Source organism: Marmota marmota, unplaced genomic scaffold (assembly GCF_001458135.2).
Source record: "Marmota marmota marmota unplaced genomic scaffold, marMar, whole genome shotgun sequence".
Lineage (NCBI taxonomy): Eukaryota > Metazoa > Chordata > Mammalia > Rodentia > Sciuridae > Marmota > Marmota marmota.
Window position 1 is genome coordinate 1116313 of NW_026000000.1, and position 16223 is coordinate 1132535.

General features: G+C 32.8%; 1 protein-coding gene across 11 annotated transcripts in view; it reads left to right on the top strand.

The window, feature by feature from the left end:
* Pcdh15 (protocadherin related 15) overlaps positions 1–16223 on the top strand; it is a 1628869-nt gene that overhangs the window by 755850 nt on the left and 856796 nt on the right. For 4 of the 11 annotated variants that reach the window (XM_048807406.1, XM_048807409.1, XM_048807410.1 and 1 more), the window contains exon 1: positions 10942–11269. The gene's annotated coding sequence lies outside the window, so the exon portion shown is untranslated. Of the gene's footprint in view, positions 1–6976; positions 7173–10938; positions 11270–16223 lie in introns of those variants that run through there. The other 7 variants (XM_048807413.1, XM_015498857.2, XM_048807414.1 and 4 more) reach the window with 4 other exon arrangements.

Below are 16223 nucleotides of genomic sequence, written 5' to 3' on the forward strand. Positions count from 1 at the left end.
TGGGGGGCGGCTCTGCCCCTCAGCAGGCCGCTGGGCCTGTTCTGTGGGTGGTCACAGTTCCGTCTACCTTGCAGGCGCTGGGTGAGGGGGCGGCTCTACCTCTCAGCAGGCCGCTGCGCCTGTTCTGCTGGTGGGTCACAGGCCCGCCTACCTTGCAGGAGTGATTGGAAGCTCTGCCCCTCCGCGGGCCACTGGGCCTTTTCTGTCGGTGGTCACAGTTCCACCTACCTGGCAGGCGCGGGGGCTGGGGGGCGGCTCTGCCCCTCAGCAGGCCGCTGGGCCTGTTCTGTGGGTGGTCACAGTTCCGTCTACCTTGCCGGCGCAGGTGGAGGGGGCGGCTCTCAGGAAAATCCTTATATTCTGAAAAAAATCATATTTATATGCTAAAATCAATTGTCCAAAAGTTTAAGTTATTTACAATTAAATGCATCTCTGATATGCAAAAAAGTGTTGATATTTAAGAAGAAAGAGAAAGTGATATATAGAAGGATTCAATGATTATATTTTAAAGATACCTATTTGTTTTTCTGAGAAGTATAGGATGATAAGTTGATGATCTGTAGGAGAAACTAGTACTTTCTGATATTTGGATTGTCATATGAAAATATCTTATAATCAATATTCTCATAACATTTTCATAATTTCTGTGCTTTACTTTTTATCTTACTACCCTCATGAATTAAGAATGATGAAGAGACACTTAATCTTAGGAGAAGACTTATAGTTAAGCTTCTTTAGCACTTGGGACTTATTAAAGCCTATTTATAAATGCTAGATAGGATTTAAGGTGAAGTTTTGCAAAAAATAAAAATTATCCTATTCCAAAGATTTTTAAAAACTGGCACTTTTAGAATCACTGACAGCATTTATCTCTTTTAACTTGTATGACTATTAGGTTTAGTTACCTTTTTTTGAGATTTTTAAAATGTTAATCATTTAGCTGTCACTAAGTATTGCTAATGTATTGTTTCATAAAAATTGACAACCTAGCAAAGGTTAAAACAGGAAGGCAAAATTCAAGGATCTCAGAATTGGAATATACCAAAAAATTAACTAAATAAAATATTCCACCAGTGCTTGAACCCTAGGAAATTTGCAAGAACTTATTTTCTTCTAGGTGTTCTTTTGAGTAATATATAATATTTATATATATTTAATTTGATTCTGTGAATTGCTATTGAAAATAAATGACTTGAAGAAAATGTCTACATTTTTAAATTTTACCATAATGATGTTTCACTTATGTGTGTACATATGAAATATTGAATGGTCCAAATGTATTTCAGAAACTCCATTTGTTAAAAAATGATAAAGAAGAAATATGAAGAAAATTTTATGGAAAAATAGTCTCCAAAGTTATAATAGATGCATAATATAATAATCTTACTTATATGTTTCTACAGATACTTTTTGCTGTTCTATACTTATTGCCTTATTCCACAAAGTTCTAATCTTATTAAGATTGCTAAACTATTTTAATATAACCCTTAGATTTAAAAAGTCTTCCATAGCTTATTTTTACTTTAATCAGGTCTACTTTCTAAAAAAATCATCTTATATTTTTTAAAAAATCTATTTGATTTAAGATTAAGTTTAGCTGAAAATACATATTCTAGTACTATTATAATTACAATTCTAATCCCATTGTTTCAAGGAAAAATCAGCTTCTGTGCATATTTTTAAATCAGGGATCCAATTTAATACAAATAAGCAGAGCATATTTACTGTACACTATGATGGCTGACCCTTGATTCATATTCTTTTATAATGTGTGAAACATTTTAGGGTGAAATATAAAATAGAAAAAGTCATGATCAATGCAAGATCTGTATCACTGAAGAGGTTAAATCATATGATTTCTTGTGTTATATTAAAATGTGAGTATCATATAATATAGATACATCTTCATATTTCAGAAGAGGGAATTTGCTGAACATGTATATTAATTGGCCTCTTTAAATAATGACGTATAGTGATAATGGTTTTAAACATATACACTGATCTGAAGTCTGTAAAGTGTTATGTCCAGGAAGACAGAAGATATCCATGTTTTGTAGCCAAATCAGCAAGTGACAACATGGCAAGGACACTGCAACAGGCCTCCCACTACTCACATAAGGAAAATTCTAGACCACATATCAAAGTTGTAACAGTAGATGAAATTATTTTCTTACACATGAAGGGAAAATAAAAATAAGTTAATATTTCTGAGAAAAAGAATAGGAATCTGAGACTTATTATTGCTTGAACACTGCAGACAGACCTCCTTGTTACAAGAGGTCCAAGGGGTGACAGTGAAGGGAAATCAGTTTTATGTTTATTATTGATTTTTGAAAATTGAATTGAAGTTCCTAATTGACCACTTTTTTGGTAACATATTTAAAGGTGCACATATCATTTAAGAAAAAAAAATATTGCTTTTCAATAAATGTAACAAATATAAAAATTGTTTTCCCCAAATTGTTATTTCAAGTCTTACAACTACTACTGGTTAGAATAATGCATTCTAACAGCAGAGATGACTGGGAAATTATCTAAATTTGTTCTATCTATTCAAAGGGATTACAGTTGGAAAATTCTGGCTTGAATACACTGATAATAGTGATAATTTTCTTGTCCCCCAAACTCCTTTCTTTTCTTTTCTCCTTCAATAAACCAGACTCATTTTGAGAAATATCTGCTCTTTTACATGCTGTGCCCATACTGGTCTGTTTTGCTGCTGTGTTCCTAATCCCTACAGCTTCGCCTGGCATATTGTTGACACTCAGTATTGAGTGAATAAACATGAAGCCCTGCTTCTTCCAATATTGCACTGATGAACTGAGATGAGAGACTTTTTAAATGAAACGATAATGCAATGTAAATATAGAAAAAGGCATTTTTCTACAGGAAGCTGAAAGAATTCTCATAATTGTATTGAAATGTTTGCTGAGCTCATCATTTCTTACTCTGATGGCATTTATTATAGAAATGCTAAATATTGTAGCACTTATGTTTTCATTGTTTCTTAAAGAACATCCCTTTTGAACTTCCCTGAATTATCAATATCTATTCATCCTGTCATGATTGTATAGGAATTATAAAGGGAATCAGTGATGATAATAGATAGGATTTTATATTTCCTTTTTTTACACATATAAATTTAGGTGAAGCCCAAGTCTAGGAAGATTTATCAATAACAAAGAGTTGATAAAAATCTAAGTAGTAGATTAAGATGGTAGAAATTTATAAGAATTTTAGGCTCTAACAACTTGTCTAACATGATAGAGCAAGAGACTCTGTAGTTAACTTGAAAATAATATTCACACCTTAACAATATGCAAACAGTATTCCCCAAGTGTAATTTATATTCTCCTACTATGGCCATACTTATGTCAGTTTTTATCACCAGGATCAAGAAAGGAATGTTTCTCAGGCTCTTAATATTGGTATATATCCTTAATGGTTGTGTGTGTGTATGTGTGTGCGTGTGTGCGCACTTAAACACTTAAAGTCTCTTTAAAGCTGAATCAACATAAAAAATAAAATTGAGAGTAGTTAAAAGTGTATGTGCCTTGGAAAATATCCCTGCTTCTACATTTCTAACTATTCCCATTAACTGCAGAACTATTCTGTCATATCACTTTTGGGTATGTGGTGGAATTTGACCTTGTTCCAAAATATGTGACATGCTTATCTCTTGCAGTGGAATTAATGAAAGTCGTAAATGAAGCCACAGTGTAGTCACAAATTCTTCACTTCAGCAAGACATAGATTTGAAGAAAGACTGTTTTATACATTATGGAGATATCTGATTAATTGCCAAGAAACAAATCAACTTCCATTAACTTTTAAGTTTCAGGTACTGGCACTATCTTTAAATAGTGGCAGTAGGAGCTAAAAATATGGGACTGTCTGGGTTATTGACTCACTTGATACAACAATGCAAGCAATAAAATAATTTCATCAAGTCCACATTCTTAGCTCATTTCAGTATGTTCTGCCGTGCAAAGAATAGATTCACAAGTCACTTGGATTCTGTGTTCTTTCTGTATGTGGGACTTGGATTGGGAATGGCTGGTACATGTGTTCTCAGCTTTTGAGTGAATAGCATTTTTCTTTCAACACACTTATCTATGGCTGCTTTTACAAGAGAGTGCAAGTAAGAGAGAAGAGAAGAAAGGCTAAATAAATTTATTTAAATTTGCTTCAGAACTGTTTCCCTATATTTCATTCTTTGAAATAGGTGAAAACAGTGATTATTGAGACAAAGAGAAACTAAAGTAAATCAAAAAATGAAGTAATATGTGCCTCATTACAATACAAATTGGTGAATTGTTGATTTTTCATATTAATTTTTAAAATATTTATTTAAATGTTTTTCAAGTTGGATTAGGTTTAGAAAGTGCTCAAGTAATATTGCTGAGACTGGGATCTTTGCAGGGCTATAAAACTTGTATAAAATTCAAAATTATACTTTTGCATTTGAGATGACTAAGACCTTTATATAGTCAGCAAACTACTATGCTGAGGATGACTTTAGAAGCTCCAATGTAGCAAAAGGGATAAAGGGAATTCTTAGAACTATTTTACTTTTATTTTCATTTAAAATCTAACAATAAAAGTTATAAATGATCAGAATATCACTTATTACCTACTAAATATCATAGTGTATTTATGTGTATAATTTTTATACTTAGATATATGTATATAAATAAAATCTGTGTGTAATAATAGACTTTTGGCTCAAGAAATCTAAGAGGTTATTATGGTAGTCTTCTCTAGAATTTTCTATTAAAGGCAGGCAAAGAACACAAAACCAGGTTAAAGTTCTTGATTACTTACTAATTTAAAAAATTCTCAGTCCTTACTAAATTACATAAGAAGTACAATTTATCCTACAATGTGTAGAATATTTCTATTGCATGTGAGTTAAGGTTATACTGAGATTGGTTTGCCTTTTTGTATGTGTATGTTTTTATTTTATTTGGAAATGTTCTCCTAAACAACCCTGGTTTTAAATATGTCAATTAATTGCTGAAAATGCTTGTAGTTTAGTGAAGACTGTATCATTTTTTAACTCCGATAAAAAAAAAATGTATAATTTTACATATGAAAGGTTTTTAAACCACCGAAAGCAAACTTGATTGCTCAAAATCTGCAAATTTTTTGTTTTATAAAAATGTTATGTATGCATATGTAGACAAAATTTGCTATCTAACTGAATATATTGAACACATTAAGAGTCAACTCAGTGTGGCAGGCAGAAGATTAAGATGTCCTCATAATCATTGTGTTCTCTGTAGTCCTCTCCGCTTTACAGTGGGAAGAAATCGTAGCTTGCTTATTATCAATAGAAGATGGCAAAGGTGATGTAATGTCATTCGTGACACATTGTGATTTCCATGTAGGTTTCCCCTTGTTAGTTCACATTGCTTCCTCTAGTAGCACTGATGATATAAACAGCTGTGTTGTAAATTGTTAATGAAGAGGACCATATGACAGAGGGAATGGGGAGTAGAGCCTCTAGCACCTAAAGATAATTTCTAGCAAAGAGTCAGTAAAAAGTCAAGCCTGAGCCATCAGTCAAAATGTCGCAACTGGGGGCTGGGTTGAATCTCAGAGATAGAGTGCTTGCTAGCAAGTGTGAGGCACTAGGTTCAATTCTCAGCACCACATTAAAATAAATAAATAAATAAATAGATAGATAGATAAATAAATAAATAAATAAAGAAAGAAATAAAAGAAATATTGCCAACTAATTTTTTTTAAAAGTCACAACCAAATGATTTCTACTAAACAACTTGAATGAACTTAGAAACAAGTCCTTCTATAGTTGAGCCTCTGCAACAGACTTCAGCCCAGCCAAATTCTTCATTAAAACCTTGTAGGATCCTAACCTAGATGTCTGACTCATAAACTTTGAGATAACAGAGATATGTTGTGCTAAGCTGCTAAATTTGGGAAATTAGTTATATAATAATCCATAATAATATACCTAGCATGTAAGAGCTAGAGCTGTAAATAGGTAGCATAAGTAATGTTTTTTTTCTTCCTGTTTATACTAATTAGTTTATTTGTCTAAATTTCCCTTCTTAGGGAGAAAAGACCCCTAAGACAAGTACAAAGTAGCTAAAACCTAAACATGGTATTTAAGAAATTTTTGACAACAATATTATCTGTCCTCCTTCTTATTTATTTATTTGTTTGTTTTCAAAGGATTTTTATATTATATAAAATTGTGAAATAATTCCACTTTGTGATGTCAAATGAGATTCAAAATAGTTTCTATATTTGAAAGCCAATCAGAGGTAGATGAAAATCTATTTCTCACTCTAAAATTAATACTTTTTAAGAGCTGAATTTTTAAAGATAATGTGAATGATTCACACGTTCACATATTTTACTGTCATGTTATACATGCACAACTATATTTTTTTGAAGTTCGTTATTCCTTTGAGCATTACCATTTAACTACTGTATTATGACTTCAGATTTACTTTACTGCCTGTTAGAAACCTCAGCAGAGCTAAGTATTAAATGAAGATTATATTGTTCCTTATCCCTCAAGTTGTCACTATAAAACATGCAAGTGCTGAGTTAAAAATAAAAAGTGAATATAGATAGTGCTAGAAAGAAACATAAGTTAATGTAGTTACTTTAATTCCCAACAATAAAGAGGTGACATAATAAAAAATACACCAGGAAATCTTGAGACTTATTGGTAGGACTACAGATGATGCCGCAGCTGCAAGTTCCTGGTTAAGGTTAACATCCAACAGCTTTGAATCTCAAATCTGAATGACTGCAGATAGTAACAAGCCTAGAATGGCTTGATCCCAGGCAACTTGGTGAGACACTGCTTGTAATGAGCAGGGCTATTTTGATAATACTGTGGAAGCTTTTGTTCAATAAAACTTTAATCTGGATTTTTTTAAAAAAAATGCTTTCTCTTTTTCTCTTTACTTTGCAGTTCCTATTGACTCAAGGACTCAGTCCACATTCTGGAAGGATAGACAAAATCCTCTTATGTCTTGCTTTCTCAATCAGATATATTTGAGAATAACATATGAGTTAGTATTGGTTTCTGTACTTTCATCAGACCACACTGAAATATTCCCCACCAGAAGACTGAAGTCAAATGCCCACCTGAAGTAATTTATTTAGTTGATACAGACATTTTCTCAGAGTTAGTCAGTAAACTGTATTTTAATTCTTTTTGCAACAAGAAAAATAGTTTTGCATATCAAACTATTGCTATGTAAACCTACTGTTAAAATAAGTCAAGGTTTTAAAAAATTAAATACAGAAACAAAGTTTCTATCTCTGATTAATAATTTGCTTTTTATTGTTCATTAAATATCAGTGCACAGATGAACTGGCATGAATACAAATGTTTATGGTAATCTTCACAGCTGTATGTAGGATGGCTTTAATTTTTGACATACAGTTAGAGCATTATGTGTTTCTGTTTCATTGCTCTGTAAAATGTAATGTGTAGCAGTACATTTATATGGAAAATTCTCACAAATGCAAATACAATTAGATTTATGAGTTTTTAGAATAACACATAAAAAATACACATTTTGCAACCATGCACACAAGCAAAAACATGTTAAGTATATTTGATTGGTTAGTTTTAGAAAGGAAGGTGAATGACAGCAAGAGTACTAAAAGAAATTTAAGAAATAAAAATTCATTTAAAAAGATGGAGGTGTTGGGGTATAGCTCTGTGGTAGAGGGCTTCCCTAGCTGTAGACAGGCTCTGAGGCTTAATCCCTGGCACTGGGGGGAAAAAGAAAAAAAAAAAAAGAGGGGAGAGGAATGATGGAATGAAAATTTACCATAACTTTTCTTCAACTATAATAACTAAATTTATAATTCATCATGATACTACTGACTGTGTGTATATGTACATGCTGGAATACATTTTTAGACAAAAACTATTTTATATTATTTCTTTTCCACTTTAAAATTTTGGTAGTTTACTTTCTGTACATTTTTTATACATTTTATGATTAGCACTTTAAAGACTAGACTACTATCTTTGAAGTAATAGAATCTACATGTTCATTTCTCCATGGTCAATTTACTTTATAGTCAATGATTCATTCTTAACTGTATATATGAAATTTTTCATTTTCTAAAATAAACAAAATACAAATTTTCAATGTTTAAATATTTCCAACGTTAAAATGTTTCCAGTCTTTAAAATCTTTCTAATGAATCTAGTATAGCCTCTTCTTAAATAAACTGAACTGAATTTCACATGTTTGGTATTGACTGCTACACATTGATGAGCATTTCACGTGCAGGGCTTTGTGCTCGGCGGTATGTATATCTTACATAACAGACCACTCTGTTTTAGGTAGTATATTTTGCCACTTGCATCTCTGTGAGGTTTAGACAATCTTTAGATATCTTTAGACCAATGTGGACTGTGAGTTGTACTGTGTTTTCTTCATGGGGAGAAAAAGATGCCTCTTTCTTTGGATAGACATAGTCCCAAGCCAAGATGAGTACCTTGGAGATCAGTTCTACTCCTTCTCAGATACTTGAACCCCAAACTTTGGTCAAAGGTAGAAAAAGGGAAGTTTGGAAGTTAAATGGCTTAAACCAGGATTCTATAAAAAGTCTAAAATTAGAAGACACCTAAAGGTGAAAAAATATTTTGTTAAGAAAATACAGATACACATACATATGCATATAATAATATATCAATAATAATTTTAATCTAGATTTATTAACAGAAGCAAAATCATGACATTTTTTAAGAGAAGAAAAGAGTGAAATATAACACGTAGAGTTGGGTTCAATTAGACTTAAAATGAAAGACAGGGAGAAACAGAGGAAAAGGGAGAGAAGTCTAGAATATTAATCATCATGTTTTTAACAGAAATATCTCTGGGTACTAAATTTTCAGTGAGCTTCTTTTTTTTTTGCTGATTTGTTTTTAAATTGAATTCCTAAAATTTATTTTTTTTCATTCTGTACTAAATATCATATTTTTCATATCATATTAACTATATCTAATATCTAGGTATGGTGATTTTTCTAAATAAAAACCTCAGCTATTTTCATAAATAAGAATCAACTGATAATGATCTGATTTTACACAGAAGACATGAAATTTTCTGTCATGGATGCATTTCTGAAGTCATTTTAGTTATTACTGAACATCACCAGACATAAGGGTGACTTTTTCATTAAAATAAATTATATTTAATAATTTAAATGATTACGGGAACAATCTCATATTACCAACTGTTCAGCTTAATCAGCAATATCAATGTACATATCTTACCACATATACAATATTTTGGTGAAATGGAAAACATCTCAAAATATTAGGAACCTTGTTTAAACATTTACTGGCAAAATTGTCTTCAGTAAAACATCAATTTTTAAAACTTTCAAAACATCACTTCTCACACCCATATGATGTGTCTGCTTCTTTCAAGTCCTCATCAACACTCCCTCCATCTTCTGTGATTTGAAGAGAGCAAACAGCTCTGTGTTTGAGTTGCACATAAAATAAAAACAAACAGGTTCTGCCTGAGGGCTGTAGGGGCTCAGCTATGATTATTATTCACCTCTACACATTTTGCTGCTTGAAACTTATGACACATTTGGCGACCTCAGATTATTTCCCCATTTGAAAAGACTTTTACCTCTTCTTTAGAAAACGGAACCTGCAAGTAAATTTTATTTTATGTAAGATGCTACTCTCACCAAAAGTATATATGAATAAATACGGCAGCACTTCTAGAAGCACTGCCTGCTTTTTTTTTTTCTCTCTTAAAGAGGGTGTGTACACCATCATGGTGAATAATCTACCTTGCCCATGAGGAAAACACCTCTCCTGGGGGATTTGAACTATGATACTCTTCACCTTGTTATTTTCAGCCAACCTCAGAATATTTGCTGGCTCAAGCATTACTGTAATAAGCTCTGAAAAAGCTTTCATTTCCTAGACCCTTCCTTCTCCAATACTAAGGTGAATATATGGGAAAAATTTGATCTGGGCTTATATAAATACTAAGCCAGATAGAATCCTTTAAATATATATATCTATACAAATATATATTTATATTTTCTATATTTATTATATATAGATTTATTATATATAGATTTAGATGTATATATAAATAAATATATACTATAATATTTAAGTATATTTATATAAAATGTGTTATATATTTAAATATATTTTTATATAATATGTTATATATTTAAATATCAGATATTTAAACATATATATACACACATCACTGACTAGATTATACAATAACTATTGTATAATTCTTCCTATCTATAAGAATGTGTTGGCATCTTATATGTTCCAATGCTTAAGAAATATTCTATAATTATTTTTCTAATAAATTTCCTTATGACCCCCTTATATAGGTGTTTACATATATGTGCTTACGAAAACCTAAAACGTCTACCTATGTCTTCTATAAGATGTGTGAAGTTTCTTTATGCCCCAAAAGTGAGAGGGGTGGGCTTGATATAAGAAAATAGGCTTAATATAAGGGATGGGATAAGAGGGAGAGAAAAGAAGGCTGTGGGAGGAGAGAGAATGGCAAAAGGAGCTTAAGAGATTATTCGGATTCATCAATAAGATTGTTATTGAATGTAAGCTGCTAAACTTCTTAGTACTGCTAAGGTAAAACAGTAAAAACAACCATATAGCAGAGAATGGAGAATCTCCAGAGGGACTGACAGGACACAGTACAATAAAGCAGCCAGCAGTGATGATCAGTGGGACATCAATTTGTCCTTTGGACTGTAGCACCTGCTACTAATTGGTGCGAAGAGCTCACCAGTCACTATGAGGCACAGCACACTCAGCTGTCTCTTGAATATGCTGTGAGGAGCAGGATAGCTAATTGCTGCTGCTTCCGTGCCAGTGAATCAACGTGCTGAGCTAATAGCCACAGATAGAGGGCAGACAGATTCCTGCTAGCAGCTTAAGAGTTAGTTGCTTGCGATAACTAAGGCAGTTGGCATACACCTCAGAATGTGGAGAATGATGGTATGCCTTCTAGGTTAATATATTAAGGTTTTGCTTTTTTTTTTAAATTTTAAATCTCTGGTAACATTTTCATGATGATACAACAGTGGAAATTAATGCCTCATGGAACAAGAAGTGTTCGAGTGAATGAATTGTTTTGAAACTAGATTATGAGTATTTGTTGTTTTTTAAAGGGATGTGCAAGAGGAAGCCTTGGCAAGAAAACTTACTTCATAATCTTCCATGGACTAAAGATGAAACTTTAAACTGCAAGTAAGTTTTTTCCCCCTCAATCTTTTTTATTTTACTTTCAAATTTAAGATAGCAATAAACTACAGAGAAAGTTATAGACCTTGTTTCAGTACAATGCATCTCTGTCATGATATGACTTTCTGTCCTGCTTGTTCAAAGAGCAAAGTAGTAGTAATGTGCAAGTAATTATTTGCTTAAAGAGTAAGCACAGCTGCGTGTTCTTCTGTTCTTTTGGATTACTGAGTGGCGTTGTAATTGTGTTGATGCCAATATGTTAACAAAGACACATGCTTTTGAATTATACCTGTTTGCCATTTAAAAAGTTGATACTCAACCACTTTCTCTACTTCTTTGTCCCTAAATTAAGAATTGACATGCTGTGTTTTGTTATTGTGTGTGTGAATACTGATGCTTTCTGAGGGGTAGTTTCTCAAGGTTATAAAGAGGTAATAGGTAAGTTAAAGCTCCTAACTGTATCCCAATGTGAAATGTTATATTTTGTGTTTGGTTATAACATACAGAATCCTGATGTCTTCACTATAAGCATTTCAATGCATTAGAATATCTCTCATGTTTTGAAAGTATCCAGGAGCATTAACCATTTAGAATCTGAATCTAGGTCGACTTTATCCTTTTAATACAAAATTAATACTGGACAATCTTAACATCTTTCCTACTTTGTACTATGGCATCTTTGATACAAACACACTTTGGTAGGGAGAGGGTAGGCGGGCCCAAATAACAAGTTTCTACTCAGCCTGCTGGAACTCTAATTTGTGACTCTTGTACATGCAGATGGTCATCAAGTTGATGGAATTGTAGCAAACATGCACAAAGCCATTGTTAACTCGAGCATAATACAAAGCCCTCGTGTAAGGTTAACTCCAAGTCATATTCGTTTACTTTCACAGAAGAGCCAGTTGTCAAATACAGTAACCAAATACTGAAGTTATTGTGTTGCTTAGCATTACAGAAGCAAAGTATTGGTTTAAAAAGGCATATTTTTAAACAGATTTTTGCCAGTCAGAAGCTTTTCTATACATGTTCATGTGAACTTGTTTTTCTCTGCAAAATGGCTCTATTATTAGTTTTGTTAGTTTGCTTAACTTGTGCTAAGTGTAAGTCAGTGCATTTATCTGTACATGTGAGTCTTCGGGTTTCAGCAACTTGATCCCCTTCACTCTGGACTCATTCTCCTATGAAATAAAGTGCAATTTAATGTGTGCCCAATTCCACTGAGTGGTGACCTCCTAACCTCTCAGTTGTTGCAATGATGTATTGAGCAGGGACTGTGAATCCTCAAAACATTGCTACGAAAATTATCCCTAAGCATTAACTCTTAAGGGACCTTAACATGTCAGAGTTAGTGCTATCTCCCTATGAGCTGTCCCTCTACAGTAATATGGAGTGATTTTGAAAATCATTTATGAAGAGATTTTAATAAAAACCTTTCATTTTCTGGATTTTTAAAAATACATGATATATTTTATTGCTATTATTTGATGAGATTAGTGTGTGAGCTATAAAATTAGTTTGAGAAATATCAATAATATTAGTTCTAAGAAAAATAACCTCAGAGTTAAAGTGGAATATTTATTACAATTCAGTTTCTTAATCTTTCCATCTTTAAATTCTGCATAATAGGCATTGCTTTTTTGTTGTTGATTTTATCCAACTTTTTTTTAGATTAGCAAGACAAGCGTAAAAACTTTTTTCTATTTTTCCCTCTTTTTTTTAATTTCTCTTTTTTGCCATTTGCAACAATCCCTCAGTATTTTGGTACATAGCCTAATTTTTAAATCATGCAAAAGGTAATTATTATTTTTCTTATCAAAGGAAATCATTACTTTGATCACAAAATTTATATCAAGCAAATAAATGTTGAGTAATTAATTATTCCTGATCATAAGAACTTTTGCTTTATGAGTAAATAATGAGCCTCTATAATAATAGTACAAAGTTTAAAAAAAGAAAAAAAAAGAAGTAATCCCTCAAGTGTGAATGGTTTATACCAGTAGATTAGTTTGCTCATCTTGTTAATGAATGTGCAGGTAGAATTTCTGACCACAGGAACATTTGTTCCTGTTTATATAGTGTAAAATAATGTAGAGATTTCATAATTCAGCTGTTATCTTAACATTTTTCTATCATAGAAGCTCCATTCTGGATATTTACATTTTACCGTGGTAGTAAACCTGAGAGAAATATATGATTTTAAGTTTCACTCAGGGTTTCAAGCTTTGAATAATTAAAGTTGGCAGCAATGATAATATAAACAAAGAGACCACACTGCTATTTAATGGAGTGGGTATGTTTACTGTCTAAAATTTTTATTTTACTTGTGATTCTATACTGACAATAGATTTTGTTAATTGTCTCTTTTTTTCCTTTATATAAATGCTAATGTGTTTATATATATATAATTTTTTTTTTAGTGTGTTATTCTTACTGGGATCACAGGATCACAGGTATACTTGAAACAATTTGTGTTTCTGTGCCTCCTTGGCTTTCACATGCATAATGAAGTGACACAATTATAATATTGAAATAATTATTTTAGGCAAAGTTGATCTTCCAAAACTATTTTCATCATTCTCATAAAAATAAAAAAGTGTTTGGTTATAGATATTTTCTCTTGTAATGGGATTTTTATGTGTTATCACGTTATAATGTGACAGACTACAGACTCAAAACTAACAATGATCTATGGGGCTTCACATATTAAGTTTCATGCTCATATATAACTGAATTGCATGCAAAAATACTGGAAGAAACTGGGAATTCATCACTGCTCATAGTCAATTTTGAGTGAGGAAAAAAAAATACTGTAATTTATAGCAAGATTATGTTCTCTTGGTAGAGTCTTTGTATAAATTCCAAAGGTTAAAATCACTCAGAAACTGAATTAATATGTAAATTTCTTTTAAATTAAATACTGGAGTCACTTAGGTTGAAATGGCAAAAGACCAGAAAATATACACAGAAATTAAAAATGCAACCATTGCCTTCTTCCAGGTAGGGTGGTAGTTAATTTTGATGTGGGTATGAATAGAATGGCCTTGAAGTAGAATCACTACCTGTGATGTGTCAACAGAAGTGCCAGACTTAGGGGAATATGAAGACTAATGTGACTTTATCTCAGTCTGAAAATACACCACATGCTAATGTGTTAAACACACACACACACACTCATAGACACACACATACAACCTATTATTTTACCTAAGAAGCATAGAAACCTCAAATTCTGTTCAAGGATAAAAATGATTTTCCTTGGAAACATCAGCACATTCCCTAAACATTGTTTAACAAGGGTTTATGTTTATGACTCAGCGTTTCTGAATTTTTGGAAGATAACCAGGATAAGAAATAAGATATTTGCAAATTGCTAAATAAGTTAAAATATAATGGTTTCAATCATATAGCAATCACTTCTAATGATGATTTTGTGTGTGTATCAACAATAACAGCAACAAAATAATTTCCCCTATAAAGAGTAAAAGTTTCTCCCTGAGCTCTGCAATGCACAAATTTACTTTTTATCTTACAAGTTGTTTAAAGGTTGCACTCAGCCTCAAATATCAGATCATGGCTATTGAGGCTACAAATGAAAAAGTCGAAAGTAGTCATTATTTCAAGAAACTAAGGAAAATAAAGCATTTCTCTTCTTTAGGCTGGTAAATGGAAAAATTCAAAGCTTGCTTATTCTGGTCCTTGATGGATATGATATTGACAGGAGGTGGAGCTTTCTGTATGGCTTTTTAGAGTGTAAGCATTCTCAGGCCATGGCAGATGTGTAGTTCCCATTACTTTGAAAAGTCATTCATTCTAATGCCTAGTGAAAGGGCGGGTTTCAGACAGAATTAAGCACTGTTTCCTGAGTAGGGGAGGACAGCAGTGATTGCAATGAAGTGCATCATTCAAATGGAGCCCGGCTAATGAATGCTCTCCCTGTTGTTTTCATGGAGGTGTCAGAATGAGCCTTTTTTGATTCTGCATCACTGAATCCTTATGGAAATGCAAATTGTTTATCAAGGACACTTTCTTTCCTTTTTGCTTTATCATTTAAGGGACTGATTTCTTCAACTTTGCAGCACATCACTGGAATCCAGAGAAGGGTCATTAAAACTGGATGGGAGGTTGCTATTTCTTGAGAATCTTACATTTCAGTCTGAAAGACAGAGACACAGAGAAGTCACAGAGAGACACAGAGATACACAAAGAAAGATACAGAGATAATCATACAAAGCAAAAGAGAAATAGAGAATGAATGAATCAGAGTGAAAGATGAGCATAACAGTGAATGATGGGCAGATAGAGAAACTGATGCAGTGAGAAAAGAACAAAATGAGAGGTTCAAAGAGAAGCAGAGGTAGAGTGACAAGGCAAAGATAAACAGACTACAAGAAAACCAATGATAAATAAACAAAACAACAACAACAACAAAATCATAGATGGGGAAAGGGCCTATAGACAGAAGGTCTAAGAGGCAGACAGACACAGAAAGGAACGTGAAGGAAGGAAAGGAGGTGAGAAGGGAGAGGGGAAGAAAGAAGAGACTAGGAAACAAGAGAGCTTGTGATCCAGGAATGGAGAAGCAGACAGATTGTGTGTGTGTGTGTGTGTGTGTATAAAATATGTGTGTGAGAAAGGGTGTGAAGTGAGTTTTCTCATTTTTGAATTGTTGCTATAAAGGATGGTAAATGGAAGAATGCTGAACTAGATGGAACTGAGCCTTAATTGTACTCCAGTCTCTTTTTAGCAATGAACAAGTTATTTAATCTCCATGAGCCTGGTTTATGTCTGGAAAGGGTGATAAAAAGTATATGTAACACATATAAAACATCTTAGTACAGGACCTGAAACAAAGGAATGTGTCAGTGAAAGTAGGGGGGACTAGGATAACATGGACGACAAGGAGGACAAGGACCTCCTCCTCCTCCTCCTCCTCCACCTGTTCCACCCCCCCCCCCCC